This window comes from Physeter macrocephalus, chromosome 2, assembly GCF_002837175.3.
Source record: "Physeter macrocephalus isolate SW-GA chromosome 2, ASM283717v5, whole genome shotgun sequence".
NCBI lineage: Eukaryota > Metazoa > Chordata > Mammalia > Artiodactyla > Physeteridae > Physeter > Physeter macrocephalus.
Window position 1 is genome coordinate 27,815,170 of NC_041215.1, and position 15,275 is coordinate 27,830,444.

Sequence of the window (15,275 nt, forward strand, 5' to 3'; positions counted from 1 at the left end):
TCCCTATTCTTTTGTCTCTGTTTATTCTTTTTTCTTTTGCCCTACCCAGGTACATGGAGTGTTTCTTGCCTTTTGGGAAGTCTGATATCATCTGCCAGCGTTCAGTAGGTGTTCTGTAGGAGTTGTTCCACATGTAGATGTATTTCTGATGTATTTGTGGGGAGGAAGGTGATCTCCACTTCTTACTCTTCTGCCATCTTGAAGGTCCCTTATAAATACAACACGGCTCACTCTCCAGTTCTCGAAGTATTTTTTCTTCCAGAGTATTTTATTCCACATTATTCTCATACTCAATTTCCAAGAACATGGTAAAAAAAAATGTTTGAAGTTTCAAAGACCTAAATATATATTTTTGATATGTTGAATTACAATTTAAATTAAACTAAAACAAAAATTTAAAAAGTGCAATTGGGTAATCATTTGCCTAAAAAGTCGATAAGAACATATTGTTAAGTAAGCCAAATACAAGGTTTAATCCCATGCAAGGTTCTTAGAAGCTTAAAGTTCTCTTCTGTGGCCTACTTGGCCCTGTATATGGGGTTGGTCACAAAGCATGCTATGTAAGAGTAAGAATAGGTCAACAAAAGCCTGACATTCTCTGAGCTCTACCCATCCCTAACTCTGAAGCTAACTTACAATCCTCCCTGACTTCTAGGCACTGATTTCTCCCAATTGAGTCTCAGCCTCAGTTGCAGATTGTACTTAGTCAATCCCCCCGGGGCAAAATTCTGCCATACCTGAAAAAGTGTTGTGCCATTCTTTAGATACCCCAGTAGCATTTTCTTTGTATGTGATGCCCCTCTTGAATTCTTTAATTTGAACTATGAATTCCCTGCTTAGAGCACACTCTACAAATGTGTTGCTTCTCCTGTTCCCATAATTTCTAATTTATCGTTGAAACTCAATGACAAGTAGTATTGCCCAGCAAATATTCAATGTGCTATTGTACATTTCTCAACATCTATTACAGTTAGGAAGGAAATAGTTCATTAGTTCTGGCCACTGGGCTGTGAGCATAAACATTTAGGAGCTGGTACACCACCTCTGCCCTCTCTCTTCCCTGGACGCTTGTAGCTATATGTTCCAGTTGGTGTAGCTACAAGATGGTAGACTCTACACCAACTTTATAAGGAATAATTCCCATTCCATATTAGATGTATAATGTGGGTGTGAAATAAACTTTGTTAAGGTAGGCCATTGAGATTTAGGGGTAATTTGTTAATAGCCTGCCTGCTTATTTGAATCTGAAAAGCAATTTTCAAACACTTTGCAAACAGATATATACATACATTTGGAATATTATTTTAAATATGCAGAAAGTACACCCACGTATCATTTGCCACAGTAAATGCACCTTTTAATAAATAAAACAAGTGAAGTACTGAGGGTGTTGTGACTTTGCTAAATTAACATTTGCTAAGCAGAGATCTAGTGTGCAGGACTATGCACCATGATTCAACAAAAGTCCACAAGGGAATAGAAATAGAGAAGTTTACTGCTCATGGGTCCTGGCGGAAGTACATGGCATGCATGAAGGGGCCACACAAGGAGGACAAGGCAGGTTGCAGGAGGAGAGAGCAGCAAGACATGGGCACAGGCCTTCATTAGGGTCTGTGGAAAGAGTGCTTTGGGATTCCAATACTAAGGCTGGATTGGTCAATTCAAACCAAAAACAAAAAAAAAAAAAGAAGTTTTGTTAAGCTCTGCAGGGGTCTTATCTAAAGAGCACACAAGGGGAAGGCCTTGAGAGATGAGGGAGACTGTTACCATAAGGGTCATTGGGGGAGTTATATTAGGAACTTACATTAACTTATGATTCTGTTATCCAGGGAATATGCTCATGGGAGGGGCTAGTGTCACTTGTTCACACAAAAGGGATGCCAAGACATCAATATTATGGAATAGTTTAACTAAACTCATGACAGATGAATATGCTTTACAGAAAGGTAAAAAATAGGAATGTATTGATTTCATCAACTCTCCTGTCCTTTGATCTTGGCATGACCCATTCTCATCATAAGAATGTTAAACAATCTGACCATCCCTGCAAACTAATGTCCAGCTAATATCTGGCTTTACCATTCCCAATCTCTTGCTAGTAATTGGAGAATCAAATAGATCACATTTGTAATTGGAGAATCAAATGAACCACCTAAAGATTTCATAGTCAAAGGTCATTTTGAGTGACAACGTCAATAGAAAGCATATAACCAACACAAACAAATAAATTGAATTTTGTTTTCGTGGTTGGGATCTGTGTTGTTCCCAATGTACTTCTACCTGTAATTTCTCTTGGTTACATGAAGTCTGCAAGCTTGACAACATTGGCCCAAAACTGAGACTGGTCAGAGAAAGCCGAAGAGACCATCAAACCCCAGCAGGACGTATCTACCCTGTCCTACAAGTACTCTTGTGTATTATTTTATCATGTTGGTCAAAGTTAACAAACTTTCACGGTTTAAGTCACAAGGAAATAGCATGTCGTTGTCTTTTTTTTTTTAATCCATAGTTTATATTTATTAAGATGTAATTCTATGTCTGTTGATTTTATGCCCTTGAAAAGTGTTATGACAAATGTCTGTGAGGATGTGGAGAAAAGGGAATACTTGTACAATCTTGGTGGGAATGTAAATTGGTATATTGCCTATTGAAAAGAGTATGGAGATTCTTCAAAAAATTAAAAATAGAACAACCATGTGATCCAGCAATCACATGACTGGGTATATATTCAAAGGAAAAAACTGAAATTAGCTTCTCAAGGAGATATCTTCATTCTCATTTTTCATTACAGCATTATTCATGATAACCAAAATATGGAAACAACTGAAGTACTCAGGATAAATAAAATGTGGTATATAGAAGAGAATAGTATTCAGAATATTCTAACAATAAAATATTATTCAGTTATAAAAAAGAAAGAAATGCTGCCATTTGTGACAACATGGATGAAACTGGAGAGCATTATGCTAAGTGAAGTAAACTAGACCTAAAAACACAAACACTGTATGGTATTCATTTATATGTGTAATCTAAATACATAAATAAGTTAAACTCATAGAAGCGTAGAGTAGAATGCAGTTGCCAGGGACTGGAAGGGGAGGAAATGGGAAGATGTTGGTCAAAGTGTGCAAACTTTCATTTATAAGATGAATAAGTTCTGAGGATGGAATATACAACGTGGTGACTATACTTAATTACACTGTATTGTACACTTGAAATTCGCTGAGAGTAGATTGTAAAGGTTCTCTCCACACATACATAAAGGTAACTATATGAGGTGATACATGTGCTAATTAACTTAATTGTGGTAAATATTTCACCGTATATATGTATATGAAATCAGCATTTAATATACTTTAAATGTATATAATTTTATCTGTCAATTATACCTCAATTAGCTGAGGGGAGAAAAGAAAAATGTTAAGAATGGTTCCTCACTCCTACTATCACTGTTGTAGTTTAAGGCCTTAGTAGCTTTTGTTTTATTCATGTTATTCCCTTGGTCTGAAATTTTCTTTTTCTCCTTGTTGAAATACTACTTCTCAAGCAATGATCAATTCAATGTCACTTCCTTCTATGAAATCTTTTCTAATTTCCATTTCTTCAGTTAGATTTTAGTATTTTATTTCTCTGTGCTATGGTTGAACTACAGTCAAATCAGCAGTTGTATCGTGATATACATGTCTATTTGACCTACGAACCATCTTGAAGTCAGGAAACTTTGTGTTATTGAGGAATCGTTATCTATTATTTCATGTATTATACTACTCTGTGGAAAGTAGAATATATGTGTGTAAGTTAATTTTAATTTAAATCTGGGAGCAGTTACTTAAAATGTGAAGTATCCTCTTCAACAATCCTCCTTCCTGAGACATCTATGGGAAAATGCTTCATAGATCATTAATTTTCACAAGAAGGTACAAAATTTGCATAATGGAGTTTAATTAAATTTTCTTTGGTAAAATGATAAGTGTTTAAGACACAAGATTGGCTGAAGATTTGGATAAATTTTTCTGTGTAAGTATGAGTGGGACATAGGATATGGTTAACTTAGTTACTTAATACCTTAGGCGCATCATCTTAGGTCTAAAATTTCAATTGATCACGTATCCATGTACCCCTTCATTTAGTAGAAAATTCTGAACCTGATTTATCTAGAAAGTTGACTGATTCTGCCATCAGAATTCTTATGCATTTGAGTTGGAATAAATGTTTCATGCAAGTACTTGTCATTGAATGAAAGAGCAAATGAGTGTGAATTGCACCAAGCTGAGCTTCCAAAAGTAGCCATTTTTGTACATGATGATAATAAATGAATTTATATGTAGCAAAATGTGGACCAACCATTGCACTCATTTTAACACACTACCTATAGTTTAAGCAAATAAGTGAGTTACACACATTGGAGGGTGTAAGGTTGGATGAGAAGAGACATAACCCCCACTTCACTCTTTGAATCAGAGACTAGGAACAATTACATCAGAGGACTTAATGACTTTGAGTGACCAAAATTAGCTTAGCTCAGTTTGCAGTGGGAATCATAAAGGCTTACAAATATATCTTCAACAAATATATCTTCTGACCTTATTCTTGCACACATACCGTCCCCTCTTCCAGGCCTGTCCTGCCATCTTTTGTCCTATTTGCTACGGGGGACACCATTCATATATTACCTAGCTTGGGATGACTTCCCTAACACTCTACTTATACTCCAGCCTCTTCTATCTGTTTCCTTGCTTACTTGCACCTTTGGACCCACTCCCCTCTATTAAAATTTCTCATTTATTCTTCTCAATCACCCACTAAATTTATCTGAGGGAAGGAGCTGTTTCTTATTCATAACTCAACCACAGGACCTCACACAGAATCTGACAAACACTAGGTATTCAGCAAATACTCATTGACAAATATAGGGTGCAAATTTTCCATATATACATGGAAAATAAAGACCATTCCAAATAATGTACATTTTCTACATATATTATTTTATATGGCTTACATCTTCGAATGTGTGTAACTCACTTGTTTGCTTAAACTATTTTTTCAGCCAAACTCTTGAAAGTTAAAAAATGTGTTTTGTAAATAATTGGCTTCGATTTCATGATTTTACCTGGTATGATTAAATTGGAAAGGTTTCACTTCAGTGACACAAATTTGCTAATCCTGCTTCATCCATTGATAAGAGTTAATTCAAGAAACACCCTCACATTGCTACAGGAAGCAGTAATTTGCCACATCCATCATTTTCTGCCTTCTGTGGAGCATAGTTGCCAGGGTTTCTAAATTAATATGATGAAACTGAAGGCAATTGTAATTACAATATTTTTATCTCTTCCTCCATCATTCTTCATCCACGTTATTCCATTGAACTATATGCAAAAAGGAAAGCCTACTAATCTTCTTGTGTTATTATTTGCTATCAAATTGATTCATTATGTTTCTCTTTCGTTCCTAATTATAGTTATCCACCTTCCCCATCTTCAAAAGTAGAAGAAATATGTCTTTGGCTCTTGACATCTTTTATTTCCATGCAGTACAAAGCTGTTTATAGCATATAGGTTATCAATCAACAGATAATGAGTGAACACCTACAGTGGAGAATTGGATAACTGTAAAATTAGATACCTGAGATCAGGGAGGTTAAAGTCCAGTTGGGATAATGAGGTATACATTAAAAGCCAATAAAACATAAATATTGGTATAGAAGTGTAGTGGAAATAAAATCTTAAGATAAGATTTTAAGAACAACTCCTCTGTGAGGGTACAAGGGGGTTTCATGGGACAAAGGAGATTTCAGATATGGGAACTTTTAAGAGCAGAGGATTGTAGGCAGAGGTGAAAGAAGGTCATGAGGAAGAGGGAAGTTATGAGGAAGGCATGTTTCGGAGAGAGTGAAAGAGTTGGCCCTCTAGAATAGATGGTTTGTATAGGTGCATATTAAGAGATGGAGTTGTATAACTGGCATGAGGCCAATTGCAGAGAGTATTGTGATATGAAGGGGGATTGAGGTTGCAATTTTTTTTTTTTTTTTTTGTGGTATGCGGGCCTCCCTCTGCTGCGGCCTCTCCCGTTGCGGAGCACAGGCTCCGGACGCGCAGGCTCAGCGGCCACGGCTCACGGGCCCAGCCGCTCCGCGGCACGTGGGATCCTCCCAGACCGGGGCGCGAACCCGGTTCCCCTGCATCGGCAGGCAGACGCGCAACCACTGCGCCACCAGGGAAGCCCTGAGGTTGCAATTTTTAAAGGAATGTTCACAGAAAAACTATTGTGAAGATGATATGTAGCTGAAGCCCTCAGGAAGGTGAGCCAAGACAATATCTGAGGGAAGAACATTCCAGGAGTCAATGACCTGAGCGAGAGCTTGCCTGTCTTGCTCAAAAATGATTGAGGATGTTAATGTGGCCCAATGATTGTATCATTATCTCAGCTTAATGGAAAAATTACAAACAAATCTCATATTTGGGATCCATTTCTTTAGCCTTTATTTTGTCCCCGTTTATAACTTTGTGTCTCTTTGTTTTTACCAATAATTTAATTTCCCCACATTGTTAAAAGTGCTCACCAAAAAAAGCCTTTGAAAACATTTTTCACAAATGCAAAATATGCTATCATGGGTCTATCATAATGTATTTAAACATTTCTTTTTGCATTTATTTATTTTCATTTACTTATCATTGCAAACCATTGTAAACATTACTTCAATAAGCATTCTTACATAGAGAATTTTGTCCATATTTCTGATCCTTTCCTTAGCCACAGTGGTCAAAGTGTGATGGGTGACTATGGAATCAAGAATGATTCCCCATGGAGCAAATATCCCCATTTCATATCCTTATTATAAAGTAATGGATTCCCTGCAAAGCTTAGGGTATGTATAAAAAAGGGAGTGAGTCGAGATATAGCTAAGTTATGAAAGCTAACTGGATTATTTTTCCTCAAAGGAGAGAGAAATATCACATTATATCATTTATATCATTAGTTTAAGCAAATTGGTATTTAAGAAATGAGTATTTCTAGGTGTTTTAGAAAATGTTCTCTTAGATTATAGAGGCAAAGAAAAAAATTGCCACTAACTGAAAATATAAACAAGAAAATAAATTTTTTAAAACATCCATGAAGTATTAGCTAACCAATAAATTGTGAGTGGAAAATAAATAAGTATATAATTTTGGGGATATAAATTTCACCTAGAGTGCTGAAAGAAGAAAAAAGAAAGAAAGAAAGAAAGAAAGGAAGGAAGGAAGGAAGGAAGGAGGAAAGAAAGAAAGAAAGAAGGAGAGGGGGAGAAGGAGGGAGGAAAGAAAGAAGGAAGAGAGAGAGAGAAAGAAAGAGAGAGAAAAAGAAAGAGAGAGAGGAAGGAAGGAAGGGAAAGAAAAAGAGGGAGGAAAGAAGTATCAGACTTGAAAGCCAACTTCAGGGAATGAGTTTCTAAAATCTGCCTTGCTCAACTTTATGAAAGCCCAGATACCCTCACACTCCCACCATTTCCCTGTTGGTAAGATATAGGAGAAAGAGAAAGAAAAGGTCAAACATGATAATCACTGCACACCACTTGATATAGGGAGACTGACAGTAAACCATAAGTAATATAATGATTATTTGGGTCCTGGACAGAGATGGCCCATAGCTCAGCCCTTTCTAGCTTGGAGAATGCAGTCATATACAATTACACAGCAAGGGAGCTCAAGGCTGCCTTTAAACCTGACTCTCCACCCTATAGTCAAAAACTACCAGAGGAGATGGCATTTGGTGAGCACCCAGAATTACAGAGTTCCAGTGCTGCTTTTCTCAGAATGTCTCCTAAATTGCTGTAGCAACAACTGCAAGATAGGACCAGTGTCCCAACAACCTGAATTTCTCCTGGTTTTTAGAAGGTCATGATTTTCAAGGCCACAAAGATTTTAATGTCTCTTGAACTGTCAATTGGACATAAAGGCAAGAACCTTTTATTTCTTGCTTTTCAAAAAAAAAAAAAAATCATGGTAATTAATCTTTCATGTTGCAGGATATATACTACCAGATTTTAAGAATCATTGCAAAACCATATTAATTAGTATATTATGGTGTTTGTGCAAGAATAGAACAATGGAACAGAATAGAGGTCTAAAAATAAACAACACCCTCAAATAAAATGTTCCTTAATTTAGTATAGAAACATCACAACAATTTTTTTTCAAGAAATGATGCTGGAGCAATTGAATATTGATTTAAAAAAATAAGCCTTACCCCCACCCCAAATTACACCACTCACAAATTGATTTGAGTTGGAACACAGACTTAAATGCAAACTGTAAAGTAATTAGTCTTCTAGAAGAAAACATAGGGACATGGCTTCATGACTTAGAATATGTTAAAATGTATTCCTCTTGACATAAAATATACTTATCAAAGAAACAATTTATAAATTTATAAACAATTTATAAACAAATTATAAATTTTAATTATTAAAATTAAAAATTTTAAAACAAATATTTGACTAAGAGCATAAAAAGGCACCCACAGTCTGGGAAAAATTCTCAGAGCTCTCTTTTGTATACTATATACTGAAGAAAAAAATAGTTTTCTGAGCCTGTTTTATGAACATAACAAAATATATTATCTATCTGAGATCAATAGATTTTTTTTTTGTTTCCTAGTTATTTCAATGCCTCTGTTTCCTCCAAGTTTTTTGTGGTTGTTTTGTTGATTTTCTTTTCACTTTTTACCTCTGTTTTTCCTTTTAGAGTCTTTTTCTGGTGTATGGTGATGCTTGTCTGCTCATATTAAGTGTGGTGACTAACAACTTGGAAGTCCTGAGGCTGTGGATTGTGCTTTTTAACCATGGGATTTTTTTCTGGGTGCATCTAGTTTAGGACATGTCTTGAGGGCAACACTGATATCTGTGTCTTTATGTTCCCCTCTTGGCCTAATCAAATTTCCCAGAAAAGTTTCTTCCACCATCTCCTAGCTTCTTGAGAACAGAATAGGAAAAGGGAGTTGTGATATGAATATTAATTTGATCACTGTATAAGTCAGTATCCTATCACCCCAATAAAATGCTCCCGGTGTATCCAAGTCCAGAAACCATACATACCACAAAGCGAATTTCTAATATTCTGCTCAAGGAAATCCTTGATGTAGGCCTTCATTTTAGAGGGCTCCCCTCTTGTTCTTTTCTGGCAGCAACCTTTCATACAGAGTAAGGAGTTTGCACAGTGAAGTGAAGGTGTCTGTTTAGAGAGTATGACTCCTCTTCTAGGTCACAGCTCGGATACCTAGGTTCCTAAACTTCCTGCCCAAATGGCCCAAATCCCACTCCTAGTGTCTATGTGGGCATCACATTGGACCGCAGCCCCAGTTTCATCCTCATGGGGAGCAGACTGTGCTATTAATGGGTCTGAAGGTTGACGAGGTATTGGATATTTGTGTGAAATGTACTCAAAGCTTGCACATCAAGATTCAGACCTCCACATATGTAAAGTTGTGGCCATTGACAGTGTGAGATGGAGGTAGGTGAGGGAAGAGAAAGAGACGGGCCTTAGGTCTGGGACAAGGGCTTGCTCTTTCCTTATTCCTACAATTTAAGGCAGAGCTATAAAGAGTCCTATCATGCTACATTTAAATCTGGTTTTCCAGTTTGTTATGAAAGCATATGGGTCAAGGTAGGAGGATGAAATATTATTATTTAGTAGGTCGTTTTGCTTGATTTAAAATTTTGAAATATTTACATAAACACTATGTGGCCTCTATTAGTTTGCTAGGGCTGACATGACAAAATACTGCAGACTGGGTGACTTAAAAATTAGAAATGTATTTCTCACAGTTCTGGAGGCTAGAAGCCCAAGATCAAAGTGTCAGAGGATTTTGTCTCTTGTGGAGACTCTCTCCTTGGCTTGCAGATGGCCACTTTCTCAATGTGTCTTCACATGGTCTTTCCTCTGTGCCCATGCATCCCTGGTGTCTCTTTGTGTGTCCAAATTTCCTCTTATTAAAGAAACCAAGGAAGGAGGGAGGGAGACACAAGAGGAAGGAGATATGGGGCTATATGTATATGTATAGCTGATTCACTTTGTTATAAAGCAGAAACTAACACACCATTGTAAAGCAATTATACTCCAATAAAGGTGTTAAAAAATAATAAAAATAATAAAGAACACCAATGTCAAAGATACATAAAGCTAGAAATTAGTTAAAGCCATGAAAACAGGTTTTATTCAGTAACTACTGACAGTAGAGGAAAGAGCTGAGCTTCATTTTGATTTGTGCAGAGGTGACTTGGTGTTTTTAAGGGAGATGAGAGCATCGGGAGAGAGCAGGGACTCAAGTGAAAAATTATGAAGGGCTGGTCAAGATAAATGTGATCAGGTCAGCTGCTAGCTGGCAATTATTGAAGTCAGGATTCTATCCTTCCACAGAAACTGGAAGACTGAGGCCCTATCCTTCCTGATGATCATATTTCAAAGGAATGGCTTTCAGGTTCTTGAAAAAGACATTTCTGAGTTGTAGAAGATACATATACATCTCAAAGGGACAGAAGACGGATTCACAATCATAAATGCTCTAAGAAAGGGAGGTCAGGGTGCAATGGAGTGGAGGGAGGTGGGCTGTGGGCTCCTGGGCATGGAAGCCTTTTTTTTTGTCCCCTGTTTCTTGTAGGCAAGACTCCAGCCTCCATGACCTTCCCTGACTTCCAAAGTGCGGATTAGAACATTTGCTAATCAAGGGAGGAGCAGCCAAGAAACCACGTGACACAAGATTAAAGGGACCAGAGAAGCTCATCAAGATTAAGAGACCAACCACCTGAGACCCTGCACACACCCTAATCTTGTCATCAATCCCACCCTTGAAGTATTTTTATAAAACTCCTCATCAAGTCCTCCTGGCTTGGGACACATCGTTTTTTGAGGCAGGAGCCTGCTGTGTCTCCCTTTGCTTGGCAAAGCAATAGAGCTGTCTTTTTCTGCTTTACCCAAAACTCTGTCTTCAACATTTGATCTAGCACCGGTGCAGAGAAGCCGAACTTCTGGTGTCAAAGGGCCTATCCTCAGGTGTTAGAAAAACAGTAAGTTCTCCTGGCAACTTTGAGTTTCACAGGCAGTTGTTTTAATAGGGAGCTGGGGTCATCCTAGGGACATAGTCTCATGCTGCTAGAAGCCATGCTGCAGTTTGGTGGTCCCTCGGTGCAGGGATTTGTATGGAGTCATTATGTGCCAGAGTTCTGAGGGTCTCACCAGTCAGATTGGATTAGGGCCCATCCTAAGGACCTCTTTTTAACTTAATCACCTTCTTAAAGGCTCTTTCTTCACATACATTCACATTCTGAGCTATTAGGGCTTAGGATTTTAATATATGAATTTGATGGGGGACTCAAATGAACTGAATTGAATCACCCATTATATCACACTCTGTATGGAGTCCTGACCTGAGCATGTCAACTGTCACGATGGACTTGGTTTTGCTCACTCTTAGTTTTAAACCTACATTTGACATCACTTCCAAAGGTTCTTATTGCTAACAATTCCGGACTCCTGTAGACTGCTGCAACAAAATTTGGGTTTCTTCTCAATGTTTATTCCATTTTTTTTAGGTAGCCTAATTTAGTTACTGCTTATTTATATGCTTTTTACTTTATAATATCTTAGTGATTCTGTCTCCTTTTCTTTTCTGTTTTTTTGTCCTTGTCTGTTTAGGCTTTTTTACAAAAATTTCCTATGTAGTTTAAGTGGGTCAGGAGCAGTAAAAATAAATTCCCATGTTCAAAGTAAAGTTTTAATTCAGAAAGCCAGATCCTTTCTTTAAAGATTATTTATTTTTGTATTTAAAATGGCTTACTGGCTGTAAGTTTCTTTATTGAGAAAATAATAAACTATTTATAAGATATGAGCTTAAGGGCTTTTCCATGTCTCACATCCCTTTATGCAGATGTGGGCCAGAGGACATTGTGCTACTGCTTCAGTTGTAGAGATTCATAAAAGATCTTTGCTCTTAACCTAACCGTGAGAACAAGCTGAATGATCTACAAAATTATAGTCCCTTTAAGATCATCAGAGAGCTGGAGATACAAAGAAATGTAATGAAAAATATATAAACCTATACATATACTCTGTTTTATATATATGTATATATATATATACACATATATATGTATGTATATATATAATATATTTATTATATTGTATATAACACATAATATGTATATTAGATAATAAAATAAACCAGAATAAAGAAAAAAATAATTTTAAAAGCAAAAAGTAAAATAAAAATAATGAAATGGAAAACTGATAAAAGGAGAAATATCAATATAGCCAAAAGTTGGCTCTTTGAACTTTCATTAAAATTAATAACCCCCTTGAAAGACTGGGGACAGAGAAAGAGAGAGAGGAAGGGGTGAGTGTACATAGGGAGAGAGAGACATAAATCACAAGTATCAGAATGGAAAAAAAAAAATAAGAGAGTCACTACAAATCCTACAGATATTAAAAGATAATATAAAAAATGCAAATAAATCCAACAACTTATAAAATAGACAACTTTCTTGAAAGATATATCTTACCAAAATTAATACAAAAGGATATAAAGAAATCTTAATAGCCCTATATTCATTAAAGAAATTGCATTTGTGTTTTTAAAATCTCTTATAATGTAAATTCTAGGCCAAATGACTTCACTAGGTAATTCTATCAAACATTTAAAGATGTAATATCAATATTACAAAAATTATTTTAGAAAATAGAGACATTGAGAACACTTCCCAACATTTTTTTTTTTTTATGAAACTGGCATGACCCTGGTAGCAAAACCAGATAAGGACAATCATTGTATATATCTCATGAACATAGACACAAAATCAGTAAATGTACTTGATAGCACATTGAATATGTTTAAATGATCATATATTATAACCAAGTGATGTGCATTCTAAGAATGCAATGCTGTTTTAAAAATAAAATTAATCAACATTCACCATATTAACAAAATTAAAACTATGTGATAACTTCAAGTGATGCAGAAAAGAAATTAGAAAAAAGAATCAATACCAATTTCTTATAACTCTTACTAAATAGGAATAGAAGGGGACCTTTCCACATGTTAAAAGGAATCTACAAAATAATAATGATACCATAATGCTAAATAGTATAATATTGTCAGATATTTCCATAAGATTGAGAAAGAGACAAGACTGTTTGCTCTCCCCACTTATATTGGCCATTGTACCTAGAGGTCCCAGACAGTTCAATAAAGCAATAAAGAGAAGTAAAAAAACATAAAGATAGGAAAGGAAGAAGTAGAAAACAATCTTTATTCACAGAAAAGAGGTTTTTAAATAGAAAATCTTAAGAAAACCCCAAAGAGCTATTAAAATTCTTAAGCAAATATAAGTCTCAAATCACAAAGTCAATAGAAAAAAATCCATTATACTTCCATGTAATATCAATGAACATCTAGAAAATGTAATTTAAAACACAATACCAATTATAGGAGAATTCAAAAAAAAATGCTTGCTTACAGGTAAATGTAATAAAACATGTGCAAGACCTCTATGATGAAAACATTAATAAGACATTATTGATAAAAAAATTAACTCCAATAAAATTTTTAAAAAATGATTCTAAAAGAAAAAATAGAATTTGAAGTATAGCATTGTAAGACTATTACACTATATAGGAAGTAATATGATCTTTGTTGAAGGTAGACTGTCATAAGTTAAAGATGGATACTGTAAACCCTAGAGCAATCACTAAAACAAAGAGATGCAACTAATAATGCACATAGTAGTAATAAAATGAAATCAGAAAAAAAAATTTTAAACACCTAAATAAATGTAAAGATATAACAGGTTCAGTGTTGGAAGACTCAGTATTGTTAAGATGCAAATTATTTCCAAATTGATGTAGGGAGTCAATGTAATTTCAATCAAAATTCCTATAGTCTTTATAGAAACTGACAAGTGATTCTAAAACTTTTATGTAAATTGAGAAAAACTTGAATAGCCAAAACCGTCTTGCAAATAAAGAACAAGTTTGGAGAACTTACTCTATCTAATTCTAAGACTTACTCTGAAGTTCCAGTAATCAAGAAATTATAAGATAAATAGATCAAAGTAATCAAATAGTATCCAGAAATAGATACACATATAACCAATGATTTTTTTTTTTAATGATAGGGCCAAAGCAATTCAATTAAGAAAGCATACTCTCTTCAGAAAATGGTGCTAGGGCAACTGGAAATCTGTTGTAAAAAAATGAGCTTAAATTCCTACTTCATACCACACGCAAAATTTAATTTAAGATGAATGGTAGACCTAAATGTATATACTAGCACTGAAAGTTTTGAGAAGGAAACATTAGAGAATGTCTTCAAGACCTTGAGGGAGGCCAATATTCCTTAAAGCAGACACAGAAAGCACTAAAGAATAAAATGACGAATTGACTTCCTCAAAATCAAAAATATCTACTAATCAAATGATTTACCATTAAGAAAATGAATAGACAGGTTACAGACTGGGAAAAAATATCTGTACCACATATATCTGACAAAATATTTTTATTTAGAATATATAAAGAATTCCTACAACTCAATAACAAAAAGACAAAGAACCCAACAAAAATAGGCAAAAAACTTGGATGGATATTTTGCAAAAGATAAAACACAAATAGTTAATAAGTAATCTTAGCCATCTGGGAAATGCAAATTTAAAACACAATGATATACCACTATACATCAACTAAGATAGCTAAGCTATAAAAAGACTGACAACATCAAATGTTGACAAAGATGTATTGCAACTGCATCTCTCATAAATTGTTTTTGAGACTATGAACATGTAAATTCTTTGTAAAACTGGTTGACGTATAATTAAAATTTTAAACACAAATCTACTTAATATCCTAGCAAATTTACCCTTATTTATTTTTTCAAAGTAAAATGAAAATGTATGGCCACGAAAAATCTTGTGTACCTATTTTGATAGTAGCTTTATTCGTAAACTAGGAATAGCCTAGATAGCCATTACCAGATCAGTAAATAAACTGTTTATACTCAGGCCATGAAATAATACTTCAGCAATAAAAATAATGAGATCTTAATACGATATGGGTCAATCTCTAAAACATGCTGATTGAAAGAAGCTAAACATTAAAGATTATATACTGTAAAATTTTACTTCCATAAAGTTTTTTTTTTTTTTTTTTTTTGCGGTACGCGGGCCTCTCACTGCTGTGGCCTCTCCCGTTGCGGAGCACAGGCTCCGGACGCGCAGGCTCAGCGGCCATGGCTCACGGGCCCAGCCGCTCCGC